This window comes from Magnolia sinica, chromosome 3 (assembly GCF_029962835.1).
Source record: "Magnolia sinica isolate HGM2019 chromosome 3, MsV1, whole genome shotgun sequence".
In the NCBI taxonomy this organism is placed as follows: domain Eukaryota; kingdom Viridiplantae; phylum Streptophyta; class Magnoliopsida; order Magnoliales; family Magnoliaceae; genus Magnolia; species Magnolia sinica.
The window spans coordinates 110,909,436-110,924,168 of record NC_080575.1 but is presented as its reverse complement, the minus strand read 5'-3'; positions in this window follow the sequence as shown (position 1 = coordinate 110,924,168).

Sequence of the window (14,733 nt, the reverse complement as noted above, 5' to 3'; positions counted from 1 at the left end):
GATAAATCCTCTCAAGGACCCTCAGGCACGGGTAATGGGGTGTAGAGGCCCGTATTATGAGATTGCCCCTTGGAGGTCTGACAAATATAACAACGTTGGACTGCCTTTCCTACATCACGTACCAATTATGGCCAGTAATACCGTTCTTCCACAAGAGCTCACGTCTTGTCTCACTCAAGGTGTCCATTGAGGCCACCTCCATGTAGATCTTGGATTATCTGTTCTCTTAACGAACTGTTCGGGATGCATAGTTGATTTTCCTTGAAAAGGAACCCGTTTTGCATATGTAAGTCGCCGGGGTGACCTTCTTGGCATCTAACCCATGCGTCCTTGAAGTCATCGTCGTCAGCATATATGTCTTTGAGGCGCTCAAACCCGACAACTTCATTGCTCATAATGACTAACAAAGTTGCACAGCGACTTAGTGCATCAACTACTTTGTTCTATTGCCCTGACTTGTGTTTTAGTATGAACGTGAATTCCTGCAAAAACGAGATCCATCTAGCATGCACACGGTTAATGTTAGCTTGACTATTAATGAATTTGAGAGTTTGATGGTCCGTATAAAGTATGAATTCCCTCTGAATCAAATAATGTCGCCAGTGTCGCAGTGCCTGGACCACTGCGTATAACTCGATCTCATATGTAGTTCACTTCTTGCGTACATCGCTAAGTTTTTCACTGTAGAAGGTTACCAGCCTACCTTCTTGAGACAAAACTCCCTCAATTCTGACATATGAGGCATCACATTTGACCTCAAACAGTTTGTCGAAGTTAGGAAGTATAAGAATCGGGGTCGTGGATAACCTGCGCTTGATTTCGGCAAAGCTCCTGTTGGCTTTGTCAGTCCACTGAAACTGTCCTTTCTTCATGCAATCGGTGATTGGTGACATAATGGTACTGAAATTTTTCACGAACCGACGATAGAATGTCGCCAGTCCATGAAAACTTCGCACTTCGTAAATATTTGTGGGAACCAGTCATTCTCTGATTGCCTTCACCTTTCCTCATCCACCCGAATGCCTATGAATGTTACGACAAAACCCAGAAACAATAGGCTATCAGTCATGAAGCTGCACTTTTTAAAATTGAGATACAGTTTATTTTTAGTGAGCACTTGAAGGACCTTCTTGAGGTGTTCCATATGGGTGGTTTCGTCTTAACTGTATATCAAAATATCATCAAAATAAACTACAACGAACCACCCAATGAAAGGTTTCAGAACTTGGTTCATCAATCTCATAAATGTGTTAAGCGCATTCGAAAGACCGAAGGGCATGACCATCCATTCGTATAATCCTTCCTTGGTCTTAAAGGTTGTTTTCCACTCATCATCTGGCCATATTCCAATCTGATGGTAGCCGCTCCTTAAGTCCAATTTAGAGAATATTTTTACGTCCTCTAGCATGTCCAGTATATCGTCCAACCGTGGTATAGGAAACCTGTATTTTATGGTGATTTTGTTAATGGCTCGGTTGTCGACACATATACGTCAACTCCCATCTTTCTTTGGAGTTAATAGAGCTGGTACAACACATGGACTCATGCTTTCTCGAATAAGACCCTTATAGATCAACTCCTCTACTTGTCCCTGCAGAATTTCACACTCATTCGGACTCATTCGATAATGGGGACGATTAGGTAAATTGGACTCAGGGACAAAGTCGATATGGTGTTGGATATCCCGTATGGGGGATAACCCATCGGGAAGGTCATTGGGCCAGATTTCTTTGAATTCATGTAGCAGGGGCCTTAGTGTTTCAGGGATGTTGGTAGGCTCAAGTTCTTCCCCTTTTATAATTAATGCATAATTCTGTCCTGTTTCCTTGGATTCTTCCACGAAGTTCCGTATGGTTAAGAGAAAATGGCCCTCCACTTTAGAAGTTTCAGGTGGTCCCTCTAGATCCATGGGGTCCAATATGGTCTTCCGGCCGTCCTTGACGAAGATATATATATTATCTCGCCCTTTATGAGTGGCATCACGGTCAGATTACCAGGACCGACCGAGTAGTATGTGACATGCTTCCATGTTAACCATATCGCATACTACTTCATGTTTATAATGTTTGCCAATTGAAAAGGATATGGTACACCGTTCAGTTACCTTTGTTTCCCTGACTTGCTTAATCCAACCGATTGTATATGGAGAGGGATGACGTTCCGTTTTCAATTGTAATTTTTCCACCATGACCTTGGAAACGATGTTCTCGCTGCTCCCACTGTCAATGATCACGTCACAAACCTTTCGATTCACTGTATACCTAGTGCGGAAGATGTTATGCTGCTGTGGATGCACTTCTTTTCTTGGCGCATATAATAGTCACCTCATGACGAGCGACTCGCCGTGATCTTACTGAACCTAACCTGAATTATCTACCTTATCCTCGATGGTATGCTCCTGTTCTTCAATATCTGGATCTTCATAAGTGTTATCAGCACTACCATCATTGATGGCGAGGTTTGCCACTTTTTGCTGGAGACAAATATTTGATATGTGGCCCAGTTGGCCACAACGATAACAGCTATCGGGCCTTGGCTGAGCATAGGGGTTCAGGATTTTACTTGGACCAGCAGCAGTCGATATGCCCCTTTGGGGTCTAGTTTGCCCGCTTTCCTAATCTTGACTCTCAAACGTAGGAGGTTGAGTACGTGCTCCTACGGGCTCCTTCCCCTTAGGCTGTGCAGTTCCCTGGGGCAGACCTGTCACAGGGATCCTTACAGTAGGATAGGTCTGTGTGTTAGGACGTTAAAGTTGCGCTTCTGCCCGAGTAGCCAACTTGATCGCATCATTTATCGTCCAGACAGACTGCATCTGGACCCGATCTTGGATAGTCATATGCAATCCACTGTTGAATCGGGCGACTTGCTACGATTCAGTCTCGACTAAATCTTTACGCGTCGCCAGACGGTAAAATTCTTCTGCGTATTCTCTCACCGACCGACTACCATATCGATAATTTTGGTATTGTTGGAATAATACCTGATCGTAATCGTTAGGGAGGAATCGAGCATGTAGTAGCTGCTTCATCCGCTGCCGGGTGCGGATTGGTGCTTTCGTCTGCCTGGTTCACGCGAGTTGCAATTGTTCCCACCAAGCTGAAGCTCCTCATTTCAACTTGTAGTCCACAAGCTTGACCTTCTTTGCTTCAGGGATGTCCATATAGTCAAAAAATCGCTCAACTTCAGAAAGCCAATCGAAGAAATTCTCAATGTGTAGTTGGCCATTGAAGTTAGGAATATCAACCCTCATCTTGAATTCTCGATCCGTTCAATCTACTCGATCGCCGCCATGTCTGGGGTGTTGGAAGATTATGTCGTCGATTTCCTCCTCACTAGAGTCCCCTTCCTCAGGAATGACCCTTGGATGCATTGCCAGTACTATCCTACGATCAGGGCGATTACAAGTTTCAACAATTGGCGGTGGAGGATTACCACCAAGAACGTGGAGTTGCCTTAGGTTTTCCGCCAAGAGATCCGTTATGCAGTCGATGGAAGCCTGCAGCCCTTGCATGGCTTGCTGATTCTCTTGTTGCGCTACTTCGAAAGCTGTCGCCGTTAAAGGTAAATTCCCTGGAGCATCACTCATGGGATTGTTGCCCGACCCGTCGTTAGAAGCCATTGATCCGAGGAGAAACCTCACTCTGATACCAAATTGACACAGGGGAGGACGTGAGGTCAAGCACCGTCTTCCTCAAGAGGATAACTATTTCGAATCCACGGAACTTCTTTGGACTCCTCACAGAGACTTCTCGAATTCATGAGGAAAGAAAGCAGAAAATATAAATAAATTCTAATAAATTCGAAATTGATTAATGAATGAATAAAAACGAGTTCACAACCCTTTAAATAGGGGTACCAACCAATGGGAAAGAAATCAGAATCAAACTACAACTAAAACTCCTAGAATTCGTGACTTACTATAAATAGTAAACTTACTATTTATAGACGGTCTTAATGTCTACTAGTGCGCAAGGTTTTCGGCCAAAAATAGTGTCCTATTTGGCTTCACCAAACCATTCTCCTAATTATTCTAAGCTCTTTTCACATTGGGCACAACTCCTAAAGCCCGACAGATGAAGAGTTATAAACAAACTAAAACTTACTATTTATAGTAAAAACGAAATTAAAACAGGGAAACAACCGTCGATCCAAGGGTTTTTCACAATTCCGGGCGGCGCAACCTGGCGTAGCGGGGTTGGTTGGCCAAAGTAGCTTGTTCTACCCCAAAATCATATATTTTACGTCAGATAACTCATTCCAGATTACGAGATACGCCCGATCTAAGGTCCGATGGTCCGGATCACTTCTGTCGTCGACCGGGCCTTTTCTGATCCATCTTGGCCATGAAACTGTCCGCGACCCGCTCTACATCAGTTGGTCGGACCGATAATGTTCTGTTACAACTCCCAGATTATATAGAATCCAAGACATCCGCACAACAAAAACTTTCCATGACCCCATAAGGTTTCAATGATGGGTGATTCACCATTTCCTATGTTGTGGCCTTGTTGAGTTTTGAATCTCACTTAAATTTGGGGTAATGTCCAATGAGTTAGTGAAATAAATGACAAAGTAGATATAACAAAATTATCATGATAACCCTAAGAGCTTGTCATAGGCATTTCCATCCCATGGCGACCATTCAAGTGAAAATAAAGTTTTTCTTTTCGAAGATAAAAGTTTGATACTTCCAGTTTATCACTGAGAAGTAGGTAATGGGAGTTGTAAATGTCAGTCATAATTAAGTCATGTTGAACAGTTTAAATTGTGGGACTTGATCAACATGGAGAGGACTGAATCACTGTTTATTGACTACACATGAATCCCCTACCATTTTTAACTAGGTTGGAAAATCACATGTAACGAAAAGCTTTCTGGAGCCCATCATGATGTGTTTGTGATTGCCTGTTACTCAAGTTATATGAATTCCTGGAATCCCAAGCTCTATAATGCCCACTATGATATTTGTGTTATATCCACTTTGTTCATTTGTTCATCCATTTTGTTAGTTAAGTTTATAACATTAGCTCAAACATGCAAAAAATTCAAATTTATAGACCACAACATGAGAAACAATGAAAATGTCTACCATTAATTGAAACCTTAGATGCCCACCATGATTTCTATATACAATCAAATGCATACATAAGATGACTTGCGCCTGGGTGAAAGGAACACAAGTACCAGCCCGATCTAAAATTCATGTGACCCTCTTAAGAAGGTTTCAATATTAATAGTGGGTGTACAATCCCTAATGTTTCTTGTAATTTGGCTGACTTAAAATTTATGCTTGCGCGCGGGTCCTAAAATGAGTTGGCAAAATAGATAGGCAGTTAAAACACAAATGTCAAGGTGGCCTCATAGAGCTTGGCGTTATAGGGTATTCCTGTAACATTGGGTTACATGCAAGTCATGTACCTGGAGTTTAATTAAGCCGCATCATAGGGAACGGTGGCAATGGAGACACCTCACATTAAAACCTTTATGGGGGTAAGGTGATGTTTATATGACGTAAAATAAGGTGAGTATATATCAGATGTAGAGAAAAACTAAATATAAACCAAATCCAAAATTTTGGTGGGTCCAATAAAGGTTTCAAAGATGTGCATCACATCCTCAGTTTTCCCTTGCCTCACTTAAGTTTTGGATCTGCATACTTTTCGAAATCACCTCTTACGTACCATAAGCTAGCATGGACGGACTGAATGGATTCTGTTAGATTATATTGCGGTAAATCTTATTAGGTTAGGTTATTTTCTATGTTTATTGAGATGTATATATTAAAGATCTCTCTCCTCTTCAATATGAATATTCAAGTTACTCTCATTTAAACAATTCATAGAGATTGTTGTATTCATTTAAACAATGTAGTCTTTTGTCAACCATACTCATATGAATGGGCATAAGATTGTTGTATTCACATTGTTGGTGGTTTTGCATCATTTGTTCGTCAATGATGAAGATAGAAAATTCCAGCCATTTATACTTTACATAATTCATCTGGTTTTGTGGTAGGGACCTATCAATGATAGATCGATCCGCCAATTTGTCAGTTATATCTTTTTCTTCTTTTGTTTTGTTTTGCTTTTTTCACCTACACACTCACGCTAAGACGTGCATACCCTACATGAGCACTAGAACTCATGACCTCAGTGTTAAAACACACTATCTACCACTGAATTATGAGTTGGATCCCGCTGCCTATTATTTTAATGTATTCCCTATGTACAATTTCTAAATGCATGCCCAATATGCTCCACATATTCAACTTAACATGTGGGAGTGAAATCTTAGATGTTTATCAGGGTTTCTAATGCAGGGGCATTTTCACACCAGGCTTGAGTGGGGTAGCCCGTGGGATGCAGGGATACACTCAGGGTGGATGGCTGATGTAGAGCAGGTCGCGGATAGTTACATGGCCAAGATGGATCAGAAAAGGCTCAGTCGATGACAGAAGTGATCCAGACCATCGGACCTTAAATCGGGCGTATCTCGCAATCCATAATGAGTTATCGGATGTAAAATATATGATTTTGGGGTAGAACGAGCTACTTTAGCCAAGCAACCCTGCTACGCTGGGTTATGCAAGTCGGATTTGCGAAATACCCCTAGATCGATAGTCATTTTTCTATTTTAATTCCGTTTTTATTATAAATAATAAGTTTTAGTTTGATTATAACTCTTCATCCATTGGGCTTTAGGAGTTGCGCCCAACGTGAAAAGAGCTTAGAATAATTAGGAGAACGGTTTGGTGAAGTCAAATAGGACACTTAACTATTTTTGGCCGAAAACCTTGTGCACTAGTAGACATTATGATCGTCTATAGATAGTAAGTTTACTATTTATAGTAAGTCGCAAATCCTAGGAGTTTTAGTTATAGTTTGATTCTGATTTCTTTCTCATTGCTTGGTACCTCCATTTAAAGGGTTGTAAACTCGTTTTTATTCATTGATCAATTAATTTTGAATTTATTAGAATTTATTTACATTTTCTTGCTTTCTTTCCTTGTGGATTCGAGAAGTTTTTGTGAGGAGTCCAGAGAAGTTCTGTGAATTTGGGATAGTTATCCTATTGAGGAAGATGATGTTCGACCTCACGTCCTTCCCTACGTCAGTGGCTCATGTGAGGCGAGCCCAACCCGTATGAAATGGGTGGTTGTGTGAGGCACTACCCATGTGAAGTGGGGCCCACAAGGAGGGTTCAGCCGAGGTCTTAACCCATGCGTTGTTGGGCCTGGACTATAACATAAAAGGATCAATTCACCATAATATATCAGTTCAAGCTTTTAGAGTAAATGATTAATTGTCCTGCATCAGTTTCCTACATTTATTTGAAAAGCTATCAAATGGACACTCCATTCACCTAGGCTCATCATTTATTTAGGACGTTATGAATGGACAATCCATTCACTTAAGCTACATGTAAATTTGATCAGTAACGCTTCGTTTCCTTTTTTAACCTTTTCTGGTTTTTTGCCGTACATCATGGTCATACTCGCCTATTTCCAGCTCCCTACCATATCACAGCTAGCTAGTTCAATGCTGTAAATGGGACCAATAATTTGAATAGTCAGGATTATTTGATCAGTGCAATTTTTGAGATATGCTCTATCTAGAAATGGGATTCACAATTTGGATGGTCAGGATTTGGAACGCACAATTGCCACATGTAACAAGGATGTGTCACTGCCAATTAAGAAATAAGAAATGGTGCATAACTAATATGAATCTAGTCCTTCCACCATGATGGTAAACCCAAGGTCTCGCACGATTATAAGTGGTCCAACAACCAAGACCACACGATAAAAAGCATTACAGGACACCCGAACAACTGTGTAACATCAGTTTAAGTCCAAAAACCAGCCACATTCAATAGTCTTTTTTGTATTTTTTATTTTTTATTTTATTTTATTTTATTTTATTTTTATTTTAAGTTTAGACCACGCCCCTAAAATGATAGGGATATCAAAACATCATTAAAATCTTGTTGAAGTTCATCTAAGTTTTGTATCAGGCATGTTACATCCAATCCGTCTATCACCTGAGCCAGCTTATTTTAAGATCCCAAAAATTAGATAGATCCAAAACTCACATCACATGATCCACCGAAAATGCCAGGGATGGGAGGGACAAACATCACTGAAACTCTCTTTTGGCGCAGGTATTTTCTTGCATTGTGCATGAACACGTCTTTGCATGGTTTTAGATGGTATGGCCCACCTGAGTTCGGTATATGGCTGATTTTGAGATATCTGATAACCTCAAGGGGACCCATCAAACGCACGGGGTTGATGCTCGACACACATCATGGTGGGGCCCACACAGCTCCACCTCATGGAAAGTTCCCATGAGGTCAGCCTCCCAACGGTACACGTGATGTGGAATCTCATGAAACCGAAGGGAAAAATTTTCACAGGATATAAAATTCTGGTGAACCATAAAACAGGGAAATGCAAATCAAGGAAAAAACTATTTTCATTTTTCATGGCCTACCAAAGTTTTGGATCAAAGTAAAAATGGGGCTCCGGAGGTTTCTTGAGGTGCTGCTTCACGTGGACCATTCCAATTTTAGAGTCACATAACTCACCACTCGTGGGCAGCTATATATATATATGGGAAAAGGTACTATGCGCTTGACCGCATGAGTCTGTCCCATGAGGTCGAGCTGTATGGGCCCCACCGTGATGTGTTTCGAACATCTACCCCATCAGTCAGATGCATCATTCCATCGTGGGCCTAGCTATCAAAAATCAAGTCAATCCGTGACTTGTGTGGGCCACACCACATATAGAAGTGGGGAGGGGCCGTGGGCCATTAAAACATTCATAATAATTTTTTGGGCCCACCGAGATGTGGTTTGCAAATCCAACCCATCCATTATGTGTGTCCCACTTGGATGAGGGTTCAGACCAAGTTTCAGTAGCATTCAAAACTCAGGTGGGCCCCACCAAGTGCTTTTATATGTTTTAACGATGTCTTCACATGATTTTAGATGGTATGGCCCACCTGAGTTCCGTATACGGATGATTTTTGGGATATCCCATAATTTAGAGGGGACCCATCAAATGCATGATGTTGATGGTCAACACGCATCACGGTGGGGCCCACACAGCTCGACCTCACGGGAGCTTACCGTGAGGTCGCGCACATAGTACCTTTTCCCTATATATATATATATATATATATATATATATATATATATATATATATATATATATTATGGAAAAGGTTCTATGCAGTCAACCTCATGGGAAACTTCCCATGAGGTCGAGCTTTGTGGGCCCCACCATGATGTATGTCGAACATCAGCACTATGCATTTGATGGGTCCCCTTTAAATTATGGGATATGCCAAAAATCAGCCGTATATGGAACTCAGGTGGGCCATACCATCTAAAATCATGTAAAGACATCCCTAAAACATATAAAAGCACTTGGTGGGGCCCATGTGAAATTTGGATCCGTCTGAAACTTAGTCTAACCCCTCATCCAAGTGGGACACACATAATGGATGGACTGGATTTGTAAACTACATCTCGGTGAGCCCAATAAATGATTATGAATGTTTTAATGGAGGGTAACCCCTCTCAACTTGTATGTGGTGTGGCCCACACAAGTCACTGATTGACTTGATTTTTAAGCCCGAGGCCCACCATGGAATGGTACATCTGACTGATGGGGTAGATGTTCGACACGCATCACGGTGGTCCCACACAACACGACCTCATGGAAAGGTCCCATGAGCACGACCGCACAGAACCTTTTCCTAAATATATGTGCCGAACGCTCACCTGCAAAACAAACTTTTTTGAGAACTCATCATACATGATTAGTCTCGAAAATTTGAACGGTCCACATGAAGCAGAACCTCATGAAACCCCCTGGTACCAATTTTTACTTTGAACCAAAACTTCGGTGGGCCATGAAAAATGCAAACAGTTTATTCCCTTAATTTGCATTTCTCTTTGCTATGGCCCACCAGAATCTTAGATCAGGGTGAAAATTCACCTCCTAGGGTTTCATGGGATTCCGCATCTTATGGACCGTTCGGATTCAACTCCCATGACACGTGTGCAAAGGTGCGCACATGTTTAGGTGAGCATGCCCCCCCTCTCTCTCTCTTTATATTATATATATATATATATATTATATAAAAGACCCGTATCCTAGCCCGTACTGTTCCTTAGGCTTCCGTGATTATCTCGGTCAAATTCCGGCGACCCGCGAACAGTTATCGGCTTTTGCGCCGACCCTGGGATGTGTCCCGTATATCTAAGTCGGCTCGACCCGACACTTGTACCAGTGCGACCGCGTCGTCGCCGCGGTTTCGATGCCGCGTCTTACACGCCGATGCGGTACCCTAGCCAGGAGATGTGGGCCCGCATTCAGTTCGAGGATGAACGCCGCGCATTGCAATCCCTAGAAAATATCACATCAATCACATCAATCAAGTACACACCACTCCCATCACTCACACCCATCCCCAAGTACAATCACCCCCCCTTAAAGTCAACTCTCGCTCTTACACAAGTACACCCATCACCTCACTCACCCATCCCATCCTCTCTCTCTCTCTCTCTCTCTCTCTCTTATTTTCTTCATTTTTCAAGCAACTATGAGACTCAACCGTCCAAGCCTCCATATGAGAAGCCATGTGTGGCCCACCTTCCTACTTTCTATCTCCACTATCCAAAGTTCATCTCAACCGTCGGAATCGTTTCGTTGGAGCTTTAGATCGCGTTGGCGGATGAAGTCTAAGAAGATCTTGAGGTTGGTGCTTCTCTCTCTTTTTCTCATTTTTTTGTGATGTGTGGTCCAGTTGGATGGACTCCACCTTGATGTATGTCTTATCCAAACCGTCCATGTGGACCCTACCTTACGATGGTGGAAAAAAAAAAAAAACAAACAAACACAAATATCTGATGGATTCAAATCAAGTGGGTCACGTTGATGTGGGACCCACCTTGATGAAATGTGGGCCGCGTCCATGTGGGACCCACTATGATGCCCATGAACATCCATGTCGTCCAGCGTCCCTGGACGCTGGACGTGCAGTAGGAGCGGCTACCACGAAGTGCGTGTACTGACATGGGCGGTTACTAACAGCTAACAAAAAAAAAAAATCTTTTAAAGTTTGGGGTGGGCCACTCATGCAGGCCCCACCTTGATGTATGTAGATAATCCACGCCGTCTATTCCGTTGCTCAGCTCATTTTAGGCGTTGAGCCGAAAAATGAGTCCAATCCAATAATTGACCGGGCCATACCATAGGAAATATTGGTATTACCATTAAAACCCACATTGACTCTCCTATTCGTAAAAAATATATCACATATTGGTCTCATTTGGTCGATCATGAGCCGTAGAATCCAATGGAGGGGTTGGATTTTTCAGATACGGGCCCTATACATGAAAAACCATGAAATTTTTAAAAAAAAAAAAAAAAACCAAAAACAAATGCAACAGCGTCAACTGCTGCCGCTCGCTGACGGACAAGCGGACTGGGCTGGGACCACGGGTCCCAGCCGTGGACCCCACCATGATGTGTTATAAAATCAACACCGTGCAATCTAATGGCCCCCTTATGAACATGGGCCATGCCAAAAATCAGCCGTATACACTACTCAGGTGACCCACATCGCCGGAAACAGTGGGGACTGGATGTCTGCCATTGAAACCCTTTGGGTTCCACGGAAGTTTTGGATCAATTGGAAATTTGTTTTTCCTCTCCGTCAAGGTTTGTGTGACCTTATGAACAGATTGGACAGCAGATAAACTTTATGGTGGCCCCACGTGGGACCCACTTGCGTGGAAACGGATTGGGTAGTGTACTGCACACAGCTACATATAGCTGCTGTATTGACGTCAGCACCCATGTGGGTCCATATGATGTATGTATCTTATGTCCACGCCGTCCAACCGTGGATCAGACCGTTCATCTGGTGGGACCCACTGATGTTTGTCTTACCACACCGTCCGTCCAGGCATGGGTCTGGGCGGTGAACTATCTCATTAAAATAATAATAATAATAATAATAATAAATATAAATGATATTATTATATATTGTTATATATATATATATATATATATATATATATATATATAAATAGACAAATATCTGATGGGCCCCCACGTGGGACCCACATGTTGAATGGAAGCAGACTCACACCAGCAGGCAGCTAGTGTGATTGATGACAGCAAGTTCTAGTGGGTCACACCTTGATGTACGTGATGCAATTGCACCGTCCAGCAGGTCTGGACAGTGGAACCACCTTGATACATGTTTTGATCCACGCCGTCAGTACATGGGACGTGTGGACCCACCTTGATTGGATGTATTTTATATTCGCACCGTCCAGCACAGCAGAGGACGCACATTAATGTATGAGGTCTACCTTGATGAATATGTTGTATTCACATTATCTGTCCATTTTGATTGACGTATGGCCCACCTTGATGCATGCATTCTATATTCACACCATCCAGTAGCTACTGGATGGTGGGGCCCTCCCTATTATACGTTTATTATATGTGTTGTATAAGCATACCATCCATATGCAGTATGAGCCAACACGATGTATTTATTTATCTACACCGCCCAATCTCTGGACGTGGGATGTGGAACCCGTGTGACATATGTATTTCATTCCATGCAGTCCATCTGTGTAAGGTCCACCTTGATGCATCTGTTGTACATATGGATCTCTCATGATATATAAGTTTCATATCCATACTGTCCAACTATTTGGACGGGATGCACCAAGATGTATTTTTATCCACGTCGTCCAGGCAGGCAGCCCATTATGATATATATTAGGGCCCATGGGTTGAGGCCCATTGAGATGTATTCAAGGCCCTTAGGTTAAGGCCCATCGAAATGTATTTGGAGCCCGTGAGCAGAGCCCACCTCATATGTTCCATCCTAACTGTCCAGATCATAGAGGACTAACCTCAACGTATGTTTTATCCACACCGTCCGTGGGATGTGTGACCCACTAGATGTATGCATGCTATATCCACACTAACTATCTAGTGGGGCCCATCTGTTGCATGTACAGCACCTACCTATTGTGCATTGTGCTGCCAATTGGTGCAACCCACTTGATGTGTACGAGGCCCATTAGTGCGGCCCATTGATGCAAGGCCAATTGTGACATGTATTGGGCCCATGACGCGTGGCCCATTTGATGCGTATAAGACCCATGGGTAGGGCCCACATGTTATGTATTTGGAGCCCGTGAGCAGGGCCCACCTGAGGTGTGTATATGGGGCCCATTGATGTGGCCCACTTGTATTTGAGGCCTACGGGTTACGGCCCATGGGTCATGGCCCATTGTGATGTATACTCAGCCCATACGTCGTGGCCCATAGTGATGTATACTTGGCCCATACGTCGTGGCCCATTGAGATGTTTTTCTGACCCATTTAGTAAGGCCATTGTGATATATTTCTACTCATATGATGAGGCCCATCGAGATGTATTTCTGGCCCATATGATGCGGCCCATAGTGATGTGCATTAGGCCCATGTGATGCGACCCACTTGATTTATGAGACCATTGTGTGAGGTCATAGGCCTACTATATGTTTGGCCATATGTGGGTCACTCGTTGGGAGCAATATTAATTAGATGTCCACATTGTGACCTTCCCTTAGGCCTCGATCGACCGATTGCCGATTATTAATCGAGGCCGAATATCGATTCTGATTGTTGTGGCCAACTGTCGATTATTGATCGAGGCCGTTTATTGATTTTAATTCATCGTGGCCGGTTGTCGAATATCGATCAAGGTCGTTTATTAATTTTAATTCGTCGTGGCCGATTGCCAAATATCGATCGAGGCCGATTACCGATTTTAATTTGTCGTGGCCGATTGTCGATTATCGATCGAGGCCGATTATCGATTTTGATTTGTCGTGGCCAATTGCCGATTATCGATCGAGGCCAATTATCGATTCTGATTCGTCATGGCCGATTGCCGATTCCGATTGTCGGGGCCCAATGTGATGTATATGCGATCCATATTTGAGGCCCGACGTGATGACTATTCTGCCCGTGTCTAAGGCCAATGTGATGTATATTGAGGCCTAGGTGATGAGGCTCATTATGATGCATTTTGAGGGTCAGGCGATGGAGCCCGTTGTGATGTATGTTAGGCCCATGTGAAAGGTCTATCGTGATGTGTATTAAGCTCCTGAGCGAGGCCCATGGTGTTATATATTTGGCCCTTATGTGAGGTCATGGGTCCACTATATGTTAGGATCTATGAGGGTCATTCCTCGGGGGCAATGTTGGTTAAATGTCCACATTGTCGAGGTCGATTGTCGATGCCGGTTATTGATACCGATTATGAATATGTGACAGCATAGCATCATGATACATGCCCATGCGCATCATCTGCATGTTTGTTATGAGATGTGGTTGATCATTGCATATATCATTGAGCATGTTGTTATGAGACTCCCTGATAGGCGGAGATTATCTCACATGAGCGCACGGTATGCATAGGATTGATGCATGACTAGATTATATGACTCATGCATCTTGCATTATGATTACTGTGTGCCCTAGCGACATCAGGGTCGTAGCCTCCACAGGCATATCGTGGATGGCCAGATGGGACACCGAAAATATTTGGTTCTAGCATACGGGCGCCATAGATATCTTTAAGTAAAAATTCCTAAACCTCCAAGGCCAGGAGACGTCCCAACGTTGAGACCGAGTAGATACATGAG